Consider the following 17053-nt stretch of genomic DNA (forward strand, 5'->3'; position numbering starts at 1 on the left):
GGTTTTATGATCTATTCACATGGTAGATCACCGAAAGAAGGTAAGAACTCGACAGCAACCTTTAGTGACCGTGGTAATTATGACAGGAGCAGAAGCGGAAGTCAGGCGTGTTTGTGTTTATTTTAATCCAAAACACAATGTTTTTCCCTAAACCTTTTTTTTTTTTGCCTAAACCTAAAGACGTTTTACAACATGTTAGAACGTGTCGCTTTTAAGTTTCACTTTCACTTTGACAATTTAGTAGGCATAGTAGGCCCCTAATAACCAACATCTATGGTGCTTATAGCGATTTGATAACGCCTATTTAATGGCCTGATAACAGTCGAATCGGTTGGCCGTGATCTCATCTTCAATTGTGAACGCTATCGACAGTAGCTTGGCTATTTAAAAAGCGTGGGTTTGTGCAGGATGTCTCTTTGGTGGTACCAAAAATCTGGTTTTATTGGTACCATCCACAACTTCTGCTCATGAAAGCACAAAACCAACCGTTCTAATGTGTAATGAACTGGACTGCTTGGTGGAAACGTGTCATATTAATTCAGAGTGTGTGATCTCAGAGGACTTGTAACTTCTAATGGATAAATAAACAGATGGCTTATCCTTTTCAAAAACAAACTCTTTTAGCACATATATAAGCTTATTTTATTGATTTCTTTGACTGACTGTGATTTTCTTAGACTGCTGAAACTAAAACATGTCTTGTTAGTTAATGTTGGTTTTGCTGAAATGTTCTTCAGTGTGTTCCAGTGTCTATAGTGATGAGAGAAAAGTTGAGTTTCTAAGAGACATATTAGAGTTATTTCTCTCTATCTGTGTTCTTGCTCCTCAGCTTAATGCCTGTGCATGTGTGTTTTCTAAGATTAGCTCAGCGTTTGTCCGCATACACGTGTGTACCTTGCAAGTACACGTGTGTGGGAAACCTTTGCACTCATTTGTTTTGTTTAGGTTCGTTTAAGCGCCTCGGCTCGGGAGTTTTAATCGCTGTGTAAATACGGGAGTCTGACTTCATCTGACAACAGGCGTTCAATGTGGACCGCTGGGTGCTGGGAACCACAGATCCTCAGCCTCTCCAACACTCATTGTGGATGCCTTGTTTTTGACTGACCATGGATGCAAACTCACCTCAGCTTGGTTTATGTACTTTTTTGCCTGCAGAATAGAGTTCACACAACTCGTGAAGTTGAACCTTGTGAAATCCAATTGATGAAGAGCACATGGCTTAAAATGTCACTCAGTCGTTGGGGTGATAAATACATTTATTGTTGTAATTTTTCAATGTGTAGACTCTTGGTTTCTTGTGGCAGTGACAGTCATACACACATACTGTAAACAAAGTTACCTTTGATTTTACTTACACCATTTAACACCACAGCTTGGCACAGAACACACGCTCATTTTGAACCCAATCAGATCCCATCTTGAACATCACATTCCTACACAACCTTATTTTATTGTCCACATTCATAACTGATGCAAAGACACAAACACACATACATTAAAACATACAGTATAACTTGGTGGTCATCTTACCATAATATTCACATTGCCAGCAGATGTGTGCATCACACACTCACACACCTTATGACCCAGTGGTCATCTCTGCTCGTTGTGCCCTGCCCGGCTTCCTTTGCCCTGCTCGTGTTTGTTTAACTGCCATGATGGATGGAGTCTGTCTTCCTCTGCTTATGTTTTTGGCCACCTCTTTGTGAGCTTTACCAGCTTTTTGTCTAAAGGTGTGTCTGGCCCACAGAACATGCTCCAGACATGAGACACTGTCCAGAGTCTCCCCAAAACCCGAGCAGTGGGAACACCGCTGGGGAAAAAGACACCGCTGTTCATAAGTTTAACCAGAAAGAACGTGATGCTGTGGTATATGTGCAGATGTAGCTTCTAGGATTTGTGGCTGATGTTTTGTCCCGTGGGCTAAATGTTTTGTATCTGTGAAGAGTGGAAGTGTCACTTTTCAGGTTATAGAAAATACTAAATCATCCTTTATCTTGTTGTGTCATTAAAATCAACCCAATCTCAAGGGAAGGTGTATAAATAGCACGACATTACAGGGACATTCCGCGTGTCATGAAGATGCATTCAAGGCTGTACGCATGTCATTTTTACTCCACACAACAAAACTACAGTAACGTCCGCAGTTAGATTTAGGCAACAAAACCACTCACCAAGTACTTTTGTTGTGCAAGTAAACCTAAAAACTAAGTAAACTGATGTTGGAAGTTTATTTTGAAAAGAGACTGTATGTATGTAACAAAACTAGATGGGTAGCTAGAACGTCATAGTTTGAGCCGTAGGGCCATTGAGTGTCGGTATGTGTTGGGAATGAGAACGCGTTGGTCTTTGCAAAGTTGTACTTATTTCAAAAAACACCCAGCATTAGTTGACCTCACATGCACATTGTCATTATAGCTTGAGAAAAAACTAAAACTGAGATGCTCCAGATTTTTCAAACCATCGATACCTTTCTGATGATGAGTTTCATGGTCTCTTCCTCTTCACCAAATGCAGAAATTGGGGTTTTCTGGAGAAGGTTGCGTTAGTCCATGACTAGATATACTGCAGTGTGCAGCTGGTTGTAAATAAACAGAGCTAATTGGTTTGACAGCTGTAATCCTAAATAGAGCAACATCATGAGACAGTAATTAAAATGTGCTTTTTAGAAAGCATAAAGATAACTTTCACAAATTGCAGCGGCAATCATTGTAAAAGTAAAAAAAGCTTCCTCCACATTTCAGAAATAAGTCCACCGTACATAACTGCTCACCGCAGTTGCAAACAATGCACAATGTTTTAAACCGATACAGGAAACCATTTATGTTTTTGATGAAAAGGAATCTGTACATAAACTGCTGTGGTGACAAAAGAGCGCTACAGAAACAAATAAGCAAGACCACTGTCAGCTGATATGTGTTGAAAATAACATATATACCTCGTAGGAGAGTAGCTAGTGGAGGTGTAGCTGCAGGCTGGGGCTCCAGACGAGGCAACAACACACTCCTAAATCTCAGGCTGCTGCCCACCAAGCAATTCTCTCGGTAGGCAGCGCAGCCGCTTATGATTTATGACGAATCCCTCTTGCAATTTGTCACTGATGGCAGGAATGTATAATTCAAAACATTTTCTATTTTGCTGTGTGTTGGTTCCTCCCCTCTCTCCCCCCACACCCTAACACCCCGCCACCACACATACACACACACACACACACACACACACCAAAACCTCTCTCTTGCTTTAGTAAATATGTACACAAAAGTGTCTTCGGGCAAAAAGTAGAAAATGAGACATGCATGTTTTTGACTAAAGATGTGTTGCTCAGGAAAATGACGCCGCTATGACACACTGTGATTACAGTACAATGTTCTCGAAACATTTCTCTTGCTGTATGTTGTGAAGTTCATTTGTTTACTGAAATGTTTCCTCTGTATGTGAGTATGTGTATGTGTGTTTGTGTGTGAGATGGAGGAACCTTGTCTCTTACAAATTATGTTTACGTACTACAAATTTGCAATAACAAAATAGAGAGAAGAAACATTATCCCGCCTGAATTAAATTTTCCATCGACATAATTAGAAACCATTTTAATGAATGTATCTGCCATATCGCAAAATATATCAGCAAAACATCCCAACATATTCTCTTACAACGGTTCGTATGATATCTTACTAAAAAGTTATTCCTCATTTTTCGTTCATTTTCCTACGAATGTCCAGCAACACTTTTTAAATTTCCGTTCGTTACATAAAACTACTACTAAACAAAACCACTTATTTATGCTTAGGAAAAGATGGACTTGGGTAGGATTAGGCATTATAACTACTTGGTTAGGTTTAGGAAAAGATTGTGGTTTAGGTTAGAATAACTCCGTAAGTGGCGTAACTTAGGTATGCAAGTTAGTTGACTTCTGGTTTCACACGAGACATGAAATCTGGTCTCCTGGGTGAAAGTCCTGTGTTTTTAGACCCACCCATCCACCCCGACCTCTTCCCTACGTCGCGATTGCCGCTCTTTATATTTCCTGGTTCACTATTATGTGAATTATATACAAATTGATTTTGTGGGATAAACACAAATCACAGTGCATTAGGTATAGCGACAAACGGTGTATGAGAACAGCCTGACTGATGGTGTGTTTAATTTGTTTTCCCTGTAATATCTCCTTTTCCAATACAACATCCTCAACTCAAACATGATTTTAACCGAAACCACAATCTTTCCTTAGCCTAAACCAAAATCTTTCTTTTGGCTCAACCTGACCACCTACCAACCTTTCTATACTATATGGACTGTGAGCTTGTGTGTGCATGATTCTTGTGTGTTTTCCTGTCTCTCTGCAGGCATGTCTGTACAGTATGTGTGTGTGTGTGTGTGTGTGTGTTTTATATCCGCCCTCCCAACCCCCTCCAGCCTGCTGATAGCAGCAGCCAGGCCTTATCCCAGTGGCGAGGTAAAGATTGATGCTGCTCATCTGCTGGAATGGGGCTATAAAAGACAGCGCTGGACTGTACACTCGCCCTCCGCCTCCTCTTCTTCTTCTTCCCTCACCGCTCATTCTTCCTGCCTCTGTGATGTACACATGAACACAGTCTTGTGAGTATTCTGTCCATCTATCTGTCTATCGGTCTGTCTGTCAGTCCATCCCCCCACCATCTCAGTGGCACTAAGAGCTGCAGTAAAACCAGACCCCGTCATGTTCCAAGGTGAGGGCTGATCTCATACTGACTTGCCCCCTTCGTTAACACCGCACCCTCCCACAACGCGGAACATTCTCCTGCAGTGTTAAGTGTTCCTCCGACCTCAGCCTGCAATAACCCCACCCCCCTACACACACACACACACACACACACACGCACACGCACACGCACACACACGCACACACACACACACACACACACACACACACACACTACCACCACCCTCTATGGTCCCCATTACATTACAGACCTCCAATACTTGTGTTGATGCAACACATCTTCATACCTAAACGAAAGAATAGGTTGTTTGCCAATGACTCCCAGAATGACACATACTGTATGACCATTCTATTTAATGTTGTGAAACAATCGCAGTTTTAAACACGTGGTTAACGTTGTGAAAGAGAACTACTTGGTTAGGAAAAGATCATAGTTTGCCTTCTGCCCGCCCTTAGCGGGCTCTCACGCTACTAATACTACGTCACTTGCTCTGACCATTGAATTACGCCGCGGGTGGGTTTACATTAGAGTTAGTTGAAAGCACGGTTTGTCACATACTGTTGCTAAAAGGTGCATCTGTGCATCGGTTTCCGATGCTGAGGGGCGCTGCCCAATCGGCGGTATTCAACGATTTGGGAGTGAGAACGGGTTGGTTTAATAATACTGACTGTAGTCTGGGAGAAAATACGTTTCCCTCGAAACGTAATTGAGAACGCAGTTTAGTTGTATGGGAACATAACTTTTAAGAGGCAGAGTTGTACAGTGAAATTCCCTTTTCCCTATTTCCCTGACCTGGCCTCTAAAATGGCCAGCAGCTCGCTGATATATGTCTCCCTGAATACATTTCTACAGCGACGAAAACCAAAGACTTTTAGAGGAGCAGGTCTTGGGCGCAGCTCAGCATCCATCCACCCCGACCTCCTCCCTACGCTGACTTTGTCGCTCTTTAAAGGCTACTACGTCACCTCAGCCTGGTCTTCCAAAAATTACGGTCCAATACAACGAAATTTAATTTTGAAGGCCGTTTTCGAGGGAAACGTATTGTGTTGCGGATTACGTTTGTTTTTGACGTATCACAAATAAATTTGTAATGACAGTCTGCGGAAGTCCGTGTAGATAGGAGGTTGGGGTGGTAGATGGGTAAAAAAACACATGACTTCCAGCCAGGAGAGCACTGTTTGTGTCCTGTGTGAAACTAAAAGTCTCAATAAAATATGAGACGTAATACTGCTTGTACAGACAACCTATACGGACGTTTTTCGGTGAGGACGGCTTGGTGGCACTTTGTTGTATTTATTAAGGAAAAATCAGCCAAGTGTTGATTCACTTTTCAGTCGCTACTAGAACTGGATAATTGAGACTTGGACTCAAGTCAGATTAAAGTCCCAAAAATAAGGATTTGAGAGTGAGATTTGACTTTAAATTGGACTTACCTTATGGAAGACTTGACTCCTGGAACAATAGCGTCATGTACGACAACACACCTTGTATATTTAATCATACAGTATGACCTGCACTGGAAAAACTTGACCTCATGCAACTTTGAAGAAAATGCCATGTCTACTGTAGTCAGCATTCAGAGACTTTAAACACTTTCATCTTTACGTTTTGCTTATGAAGACTTGCGACTTGATGTGGAGTTCTCTCAAATTACCTGAGACTTAACTTGCCCCTAAAGACTTAAAACCAGCCCTGATAGCTAACTTATTTCACATTTGTGCTGCTACAAGCACTCATTCTGTTGTTGGGACATGAACAATGACATCAATGTCCACGAATATTTGGAATAATGAGTCCCATGGTTGCCATTTTGAATGTGCATCACATTTGGAATAGGAAACAAATATGGAAGGATGGCTAATCAGAACAAAGGCTGACTCAAGATACTTTGATATATCACGCTGAGATAAGTTTTGCTGATGTTATGCTACAGAATTATGTTGCTCACCAGTGTTTTCGCTAATTATACACATCCCTATGTAAGCTATTGGTTCGCCACACTGAAGTAGTGACCATTTACTGTAAAACACACCCAGAGTTTGATGAGATTGTAGGTCGTAAATGGTCGTCATGGTAATATGGTCAATATGTCCACCGTCCCCTCTGGTTGTATAGGTTTCCCCTGTGGATGGCTCACGCTGTGGAGTAAGTGATGGATCGGTTGGATAGGGGGAACAATATCAGCTGGTCGTCGTTGCAATTGCATGCCCAGTCCGCTTATTTCCCATGGTGCCCTCGGTAGGTCAGTCACCAACGGTGCTCCGAGCGCGTCCTCACTGGCAGACTAATTTTGCATTCTTTAATATTGCATGGAGCTCATTTAGAGGGTGTGGGTTTGGGGTACAGCGTACACACAAGGACACATATACAAGCATGCAAACGCACTTACGACGTTGTAATTTTCCCTCTCACCACGGCGCTCTCAGGGGTGTATTTTAGGATGTTGCAGAGGGTTTTGGATTGATGTGGTTACACATGGCAAATCTGTGTGTATGTGTGTCTGCATGATTGTTTTTGTATCATCTGTATGTGTATACACGTGCATGGGAATAGATATGTGTGCGTTTGTGTACATGCATATTCCCTAGCTCTACAACAACAACAAAAAAAAGCAATGCAAACACCCTTTCTGCCGTTCTCGGAGTCATCAATCACGCTGCCACTTTAATTTATGTGCCACTTCTGGTTATTTTGTCGTTTATTTTGGGGGGGAAGAATATCAGCATTGTGCAGTTCTGGGGAGAAGTGGCTTCTGTTTGTAGCATACATATTGCTTTTTAACCCCTTTATGGGCGAAGAGAGATTTACTGTAGTGGCTGAAAAGTAAAGCAATATATTCTGCGGACGTGCTTACGAAACAATGCACAGGCTCACTCGTACGTATCAAAAGTAGTTTATTCTGAACTCAAACAGAAGTTGCAAATATTTTTAAATCCATTTCCAAAGACAAGTATCTAATATGTAAGCAAGACTTGCAAACATATCTGATACTACAGACGTGTAAATGTAGCTTTAGTCTGGAAATAAACACCTAAAATCAGATAGAAGCTACACATAAACAAATGCAGCTGTGTCATACGTTTTTTGACCCACTTCTGTTTGCGTGTTGCAGAATCAGGCCTCAGAGGTCAAAGGTTATAAGTTGAGGGGTCGTGCAAGTCATGTCTGGATGAGGTCAATGTGAGGTCACTTCCGTTTGGGGATTCCAATCTATTCCTGTCCATCACATGAGGCAACCTAGGAGACGTCCTCCACCCGGAGCCTCTGCGTCCCGAGTCCCTGCTGTCACGGTGATGTACAGCAGAAGGCAATAGATGCTGAGAGAGCAAGAGATTGAAGTGAGTCTGTTGGGAAAAAATGTGCACGCACACAAAGATATACATCATCCTCCCGCACAAATATAGCCCTTTCAAGCTCTTACACATTCCACGTAAGATTTTCCAGGATATTTTCAAAATGTGTGTCATTGGCTACTTAAAAAAACATTATTTATATAAACCTTTAGCCTTGAACTTTATTTTAATTACTTTGTCATGGCATGCAAAATCTAAGAAATAAGATTTAATGATCAACAGACAGCAGTTTAAAAAGTTGTGATGTCACTTACAGTGTTACTCAGTGATTATTATATATAATTCCTTTTTTAAATAATATTTGCAGTAGACATTTTTTTTCACTGCAAGACATTTTGACTTCTCACAGTAGTAAATGCACAAGTGGAATTAATATCATTAATGATGGCCCTATTCCATTTAGGTGCATCAGTAAGCCGTGACACTAATTAGAATGCAGCCATTAATCATCATTAATGAGAACGTCCGCGGTGAAAAAGGCCTGTCACGTTGCTTTCTTGCAGTCGCTCTGGAGATGTAACAGATACAGTTTTAAAAGCCTTCATAAAGACTATCTTGCGCTTGATTTTTTGGGGTCATATTGGGGGTTCACTATGTGTATTCACACAGACCTTGTATACAACTAGTTTACCTTTACTGTTATTATAAAAACTGTGTAGACAAAAGTTGAATGGACCACAGCATAATTGGTTAAAGCAGATCGCTCAAGCTGCATTTGCATTTTGCTGATCAATCTCATGCAACATCTGTTCGTGCATTATTGTTGGGTATGATCATGGGCGGATTATGAGACAATGGGCTCCTGGGCACAGACATACAAAAGGCCCCACCACCTAGGAGCAAGTCACACAAACCTTGTAGTTGTTTAGTTGTTTGTCTTTGTAGATGTTTTGTGTCTCTTTGTAGTTGGTTACACAGCTTTATGTGGTTTTGTGTTTTTTTGTAGTTGTTTTGTGTCTCTTTGAGGTCATCTTGAGTCTCTTTGTGGTTGTTTTGCCCCTTTTTGTAGTCTTTTTGTGTCTCTTTGTGGTAATTTTGTGTCTTTTTGTGGTCATTTTGTGTCTCTTTGTAGTTGTTTTGGTCTCTTTGTAGTCTTTTTGTGTCTCTTTGTAGCCGTTGTATTTCTATGTGGCCATTTTGTATCTCTTTGTAGTCGTTTTGCATCTCTTTGTATTAATTTTGTGTCTCTTTGTGGTCATTTGTGTCTCTTTGTGGTCATTTTGTGTCTCTTTGTGGTCTTTTGTGTCTCTTTGTAGCCGCTTTGTGTCTCTTTGTAGCAGCTTTGTGTCTCTTTGTAGTCATTTTGTGTCTCTTTGTAGTTGTTTTGGTCTCTTTGTAGTCTTTTTGTGTCTCTTTGTAGCCGTTGTATTTCTATGTGGCCATTTTGTATCTCTTTGTAGTCGTTTTGCATCTCTTTGTATTAATTTTGTGTCTCTTTGTGGTCATTTGTGTCTCTTTGTGGTCATTTTGTGTCTCTTTGTGGTCTTTTGTGTCTCTTTGTAGCAGCTTTGTGTCTCTTTGTAGTCATTTTGTGTCTCTTTGTGGTCATTTTGTGTCTTTGTTGTCGTTTTGCATGTCTTTATACTTGTTTTGGTCTCTTTGTAGTCATCCTGTGTCTTTTTTGAGTCTCGTCCTGGTTGGTATGTGTCTTTTTGGGGTACCCCTGTTACTTTGGGCCCCGGGGTCTGTGCCCAGTATAGGCCTGTTCAGTAAACCATCTATGGGTGTGATGGTTGTGAGTAATCACCGAACAGAAGAAGCCGTCTTCTGATGACTTTTCCAAAGAAACGTTGAACCCCTGCGGATGTGTCAGACTTTATGACACAGACACAGTAAACCATCCCAGCCCGGAAGGCACTCTTTATGAAAGCGCTAGTGTTTTGTTGTGACAGTTTAACCTGTGTGAACAACGTGATGCAATAAGCCAACCTGCTTTATTGACTATGTGAATCACAGTCAGCCTTGATTCAGTGTAGCTACCAGCTAAACGCTACATGCTACGCGCTAATCTCCAGAGTATAACTTGATACAGGCGGAGCAGATCTCTCCGGCCTGCTCCAGGGATTTTTTATCTTTGCAACACGATTGAATTATTCCTCCTCTCTCCTGCTCAGTTGGAGGAATTGAGTTACAGTGACCATAATGCACAGCAACAGACTGCTTGTGTCATAGACTTGTGTCAAGTAGATAGGAGCAGGAACACACAGCTAGATGCTAATTTAGAAACAAGTGACGGCCCTCACTCCTTCTGACTATTAGAAGCAATTTACAGTGCAAACCAAAAAAGCAAGCCAAGAAGAAGAGAAATATTCCCCATATTCTTTCAACAAAGACATTTTCACAATGGCTTCCAAAGTTAAGAGGATTGTGTGCAGCCTTATTGATTTTTTGTAGCAGTGTCCGGGAGATGGCGCCGAGAAAATGAGGTCTGGCTCGAAGGTTTATGTCCTGCCACAGTTAGGAGGAAACGTGAGCCGAGGATTCAGCTGGCCTTTTATTGTAAATGTGCTCCCTCTAGATGGACTTAAAGTGTCTGTTGTCCTGGCTATAGGAGGGGAATTAAATATGAAGGGTATCGGTAAATGGGCAGGAAGACTCCAAACGAGTGCTTAGGGACAGTTTCCCATTATTGTCATCTATTATCTTGGACAGATAGTGATGTCGGCCACCGAGTCGTCGATTGCAATCCGCTGCACGTTGTTGGCAGGCAGACAGGTTATGGGTTATGTGAAAACAAAGTAGCGCAGTTAACTGTGAAAGGGATAATTTGGGCCTACTTTGCACCGCAATCAAATAGAAAACATTCATAATTAATGCAGGATGCGAGACAATACACCAGAACAGCACAACAGAGCTTCCAGTTCATGATTAAATAACCAACTGATGTTGAACTGCTGTAAGCATACTGTTAAACAGTGCATTACGCCATATTCTCACTTATGCGCACATCACTGTAGCTGAGATAATTTGGTGTTATTATAGTAGAGAACCGAATTGTGTGAAATCTGACGTATAAATCCCCGTCTAGTGCCACAAGATTAGGCTGCTGATAGATTCATTGAAGCCGTGACCACATATTCTTGTCAGGCATCCACCACTTTAGCACCATGTGATATGTTACGGTAGTTTTCTTACTGGATGTGTAGCCCGTGTCAGATACTAGCTTAGTTTTGGGCTCACCTCTGCGTAGCCGCTGTAAAACGCTGGTCTGTACACAGACAGTCACTCTGAATAATAGGCCTGCAAGCCATAAATGTCAGCCCTTTAAATCACACACAATCCAGCGCTGTGTCCCAGAGAGAGAATGCTTCATCACCGCTTAAACTACAGCCGCCCATTTATTATGTGTATGTTTATAAATCACTAAGGAGACCTCACATTCCTGAAGCCTGTAAAAAAGAGAGAGCGAGACGAGAGGACGATTGGAAAGAGAGGAAGAACAGGAAAAAGGGGGACTGAAGTGAAGATGTGTGACGAGTGAAGCGTGGTCCGAATGAGGAGCTGCACTCAACGTGTCTCATTACTTCATATTCTGAACTATGATATATGATAATGACGAATATATTTTTGCTTCAAAAACTTGTTCAAAATATTGTTGGTTGCGAAGCCAGAGGCTGATTTAGTTTTGTGGCCTGCGTGTATGAACCCGATCTCATGGGAAGGCGTATGAATAGCACGACATTTCCACATGTCATGATAACGCATTTTAAGCTTTTTTGCGTGTCATTTATACGCCACGTCGTTACTGTGAAATGACCTCAGTTATGTTTAGGCAACAAAACCACTTGGTTAGGTTTAGGAAAAACATCATGATTGGGCTTAAAATAATGTAAACTAAATATAATATGTATGTAAACAACGTAACATGTTACATAAGTACGGAAAACACGTCACAAACGTAATTAACATAACTTCAAAATACCTCAACAACACTTGGGTACACGAACACCCAGTCCGTTCTCATTCCCAGGGCGTCAAATATCAACGCTTTGTCATGGCCGTTGGCGTTTGATACTGACGCACCAGGCTTTCCATACAATGTAAATCCATCTGCGTCAATATTAAACGCTCAGGGAAATTGCTGTGGTGACGTAGTTTAAAGGGAGAAAGAAACGCACCTGGCGGACGGGAGGGGAGGTGGATGGGACCAATAAATACAAGGCTTTCATCCAGGAGACCGCTGTTTGTGTCAAGTGCGTCACGTCACAATCAGCTTTTCATTCACCTCTCATGTTCAAAACGCTCAGCGTCATTTTCACTGTACAAACGTAGTAGTTTTAGGCTTTTTCCTAAATCTAACTACGTTTTTTTTTTCCCTAAACCTAAGTTAGTGTTTTTGTTTAATTCAAAACATTAAGCACATGTTTACCGCGACCAAAAAGTGACGCTGAGGGGTCTCACAAAGCGTATCCTGGTTGAAAGTCCTGTATTTGTGGGACCCATCCACCTCCTCATAAGTAGTCTTTCTCACGTTTTATTCTACGTCACTAGCTCTGCGTGTAGCATATTCATGCGAACGCTTTTGCATTGCAGTCAGTATAGACTATATAACGTACACACGACACGCCAAAAGCAACAAAGTCGTTGTTATTGCACATGAAATGACTTAGACATTACCGTGTTATTCATACACCATTTGGTGCGACCGGACTGGTATGAAGCCTCTTTCAATTCTTGTGTTACTTTTATAAACACCTGACTGCCATCAGTGAGAAACTAAAGTCTTGAGGCCTGAGATAAAACGATAAGGAGGCTTGATCATTATCTTTCATTATGTTGCATGAAATAAGATATGCTATTTAAATAAAACATATGCAGGCATCATATTAAGACTGCAGAGACGTTAAGGCACACAGTGGTATGTAGCTTTATTCATCTGAGCCAAAAACCCAGTCAGACCATATATGAGTGTAAATTAACTAAAAACTCCCACACGGAGTCTATTATATAGTCGAAGTGAAAGACATAACACATATTTTACTGCGTAACCTATAACCGTAGACATACACAATGTACACTCCTTGAGCCGTGATATCACACAGGTGTCTGCGCAGTGTCACGCTACACCACCTTTCTCCTCTTTTGTTATGGATAGTTAATATTAACACTCGGCTGACGGTGAATTCCCCAGCACCTGCCAGAAACGTCTGTCCACGGGCAAAAATATCGCTTCCACTGAAGATCAGTCAAAATAAGCCAATCAGGTCTTTCATCCCGGCAGCTTTTACAGCCCCAGCTCAGAGATTTACGAGTTACAGTGAGATGTACAGTTATCCAATATATGTATATACATGCTTTTTATGAAGCAGAGTGCTTTTACTCTCTCCATTCCCCCTCATAAAAGATGGCACATTCCTAGATTTTACACAACCACTGGTCCCTTTATGTTTGGCTCGAGGGTTTTTCTTGGTCTGACTCCGTGTCCAAGTGAGACACAAAAAAACTGGTAGTATCAGGATACACAAAATATGTGTTTCATAATTCATATGATGAATTATGCTGTTCTGTCTTGTCTGCATACACAGAAGTAATACAAAACACTCTGCTTCATAACCTACCGACTCTCTGTGAATAGGTTTTTTGAGTATTGCATTTATTTGTTGGTGTACTGCAGCATTTTCATGACTTTTCATGACACAAAGGTAAGTAATTACATTTGTTTAGCTCATTTAATCAAGACGTTGACAATTGTGGATTATACTGATTAAATAAAGTGGTTGCTAAATGTAAAAACTACTTTCTTGGAATGACAAGACAATGATTCATAGCACACAAGTATAATGACAATGAAGATGAATAGAATATAATTTGAGCTACAGTGTATTTAATTCATATAGTGCACATTTTGTTTAAAATGATGGTTTATGTTTAAGGTCTTATTTATAAAATTTGTATGTAGACAAATATTAAAAAAATACTATTATTGTGAATTAATCATTTTAAAAATGTTGACATCTCCAAAATTAATGTTTTGTTTATATTTGTGGACGATATCTAAGGTTTGGTTCCCACTTCTAAAAAGGCCTGTGAGCCAATAGTATAATAGTATAATATAGTATAACAACGTTGGTATCACGTTTTATCTCTGTGACGTCGGCAATCAAGTTGCCAGTTATTGTGTAAAAAAAACTTGCAGAGTTTGACGTTAAGTGCAACCACTTGTTGTGACGTGAAAGCAATGGAACGGAAGAGGGAGAATGTGACATAGTGACTGAATGTCATCAATATTATCAATAGCACCTTTAATCGCGATGGCAGTATATCTTCCTGAACTGATATCAATGTTTTTTTAATCTATGAGAAGACAAACCTGCAATGACGAGAGCTTCCGACTACATTAAATACTTCAGTTTGTTTAGGATTTTCATTGGAATTAATGGCGATATGATAAATAATATTATAAAAGAATGATTGCCAAAGAATGTGTTAAAAACAAGCTTGAACCCACACAACAGTATTCCATTCATACTCACCGTATAGTGAACCCCTCCTTCAATCACTGGCCCACTTTCTGTTTTCCCTCAGGTGCTGTGGGGAGTTTGACAGCAGAGACTGAGGAAAACCACATCTCATCAGCTGCTGGGATCCAGTAGGCTGCACCGCGACACACTTCTCGCTGTGCCCCCCACCCCTCCTCCAGATTCCAGATTCAGGTTTAGCAAGTCTATTTTTGTCTCTAAATTGTGGCTTTGACCCTTGAACTCCTCACCACTGGGTGCTTGTGAGGTTGCCAATCTAGGACTTTTCCCTCAAGAGCGTCTCTAAAGGAGCCTCTGGAGTAATGGCACATTACATTATTATGTTTGAATACAACCGCAAATCCCAGAGTGTAGTTCAACATGTTGCGTAAGTCTTTCTTTCCCTCATATATGTTGATAAAGGAAATATATTCTATTATTGTACTTGGAGGGGGAGAAAGGGCATTTAAAAGTCACTACATTTCACATGAACATGCAATCAGAAGGAGGAGGGTTGAGGTTGAGAGTGAGGGAAGAAAAATCTGAAATTTTGTTCCAAAATTAGCTACATACCATTTTAATAGTGGGTTGTTGAGCTACTAGGAATACTTCACCCCCAAATTGACAGCTGATTAGACTGTTGTCAGGCTATTAAATAGGCATTATTAATCACTATACACCCCATAGATGTGGGTCAGTAGGGGTCTACTACACTCACTAGTAGGTTGTATCATCTATTCACATGGTAGATTACCAAAAGAAGATATAAAAGAACACGAAACACAGGGTTTTCACCCAGGAGACCGGAGTTTGCATCCCATGTGAAATCAACAATATGCAGTTGTCTTTGTGTTCGTAGGTATTTTAACCCAAAACACAATGTTTTTCCCTAACTTTTTTTTGTTGCCTAAACCTCAAGAAGCCTTTTGGTTGATGTTCAAAACGTGACATTTACAACATGTTAGAATTTGTTGCTTTTTCTTTCACTTTTACAACATAGTAGGCGTAGTAGGCCCCTTCTGACCCACATCTATGGTGCTTATAGCGACTGATAACGTCTATTTAATGACCTGATAACAGTCGAATCGGGTGAAATTGATCATTTGTATATCAGTTACTCACGCCGCGTTAGCTGGAATTCTTGATGCCTCCATGGTGAACGGAGAATCCAAAAACGGAGCAAAGTCTTAATGAATTGAAGTAAATGGGGGGCCGCAGTTAACAACAGCAAAACTATGTCAAAACATCCGTTAACAGACTCTCACACGACTCGTGCAGTATAATCCAAGTCTCATTTATCCAGTCACATGCTCACTACTTCCCAAACACATGCATCTTCACTAAAACCTTACTATTTAAAACACCTCTGCATAAACAGTCTCACACTTGCGCAAGCACGCTACTTGAGTCAGAAGTGTTGAAGTGAAATCTGATGTTTTGATATAGTTTTGCTGTTGTTAAACCCCCATTTACTTCAATTCATCAAGACTTTTCTCTGTTTTTTGATTCTCCGTTCACTGTGGATGCATGAGAAAAAAACAAGAAAAATGTTCTTCCAGAATTCAAGGTACCACGGGCTGAGGAATTGATACACAAATGCTCATCATCTTGGGTGAAGTATTCCTTTAAATGATGTATTGCATGCTGTGTTTATTCAAGAACCAAAAATATGTTGGATATTTAGAAATAAACTTTATTAAATCTTCACCAGACTTTCCTTTTGAAGATTTGAGCATCATTTGCAAGTTAATGTGTTTCATAAAAAAACCTTCCTTCAGCATCAGAAGTTAATTCTGGAGCTGCTCTCTGTCAGGTTGTACTTTTTGACCGTTGCCCTCGGTGCTGCTTTGGCTGCTTCGGCTGCTCGGCCCGTCCACGCACATGTCAATACGGACCCTTGCCTGCTCTTAATTGAGACATATCTGTATCGAGCAGAAATCTACAAGTCACTCATTGAATATGAAAAATGGAGTATGGGAGGGAGAGGGGAGGGTGGGGGAGAGATCAATGATATGGATCTGCATGTGCAGACTGAGCCTCCATCATGTGTGTGTGTATGTGTGTTTGCATGGGTGTGTTGGGGGTGCTGCAGCGTTATTGGACATCTGAATGAGTAATGATGTCGTCCCAGACTGTTCAATTACCACCAGCGCTCGTTTATTAAAGAGGGGCTGGAGAGATGGAGGAAGGAGGGTGGTGGCTCTGGTGCCGAGGAAACGGAGGATGAATAGGTGGAGGAAATGACAGAAGGAACAAATGCAGGAAATTCTACATTTATTCCGTATCATTTATTGAATATTATACCTTCACCCAAATGTATATTTTGGTTCTTTTAACAATGAGACACTGACCTTATTTAGGTGTTTTTATAAAAGAACTGAAAAGATGTGGTTGATTAACCAAATGTACTGTTGAGGAAAGGCTAACAGCTAGCTTTTGCCCCCACTATATATGATAGATTTAGATTATTTTAGCTTGTTAGCTAACAGCCATCCATCAATGTATTGTCCTATCTGATTAGCACAGAAGCTAACAGATCAAT

The 17053-nt window shown here is 40.8% G+C and overlaps 1 long non-coding RNA gene across 1 annotated transcript; it reads right to left on the reverse strand.

Moving 5' to 3' along the window:
• Window positions 1–3223: 3223 nt before the first annotated feature.
• LOC119495974 lies at window positions 3224–16160 on the reverse strand. The gene is made up of 3 exons (XR_005208603.1): window positions 15673–16160; window positions 9769–9771; window positions 3224–3234 (listed from the first exon to the last, which is right to left on the reverse strand). It is a non-coding gene; the product is annotated as an uncharacterized LOC119495974 (long non-coding RNA).
• Between the last annotated feature and the right edge of the window lie 893 nt (window positions 16161–17053).

Source organism: Sebastes umbrosus, chromosome 10 (genome assembly GCF_015220745.1).
Source record: "Sebastes umbrosus isolate fSebUmb1 chromosome 10, fSebUmb1.pri, whole genome shotgun sequence".
NCBI lineage: Eukaryota > Metazoa > Chordata > Actinopteri > Perciformes > Sebastidae > Sebastes > Sebastes umbrosus.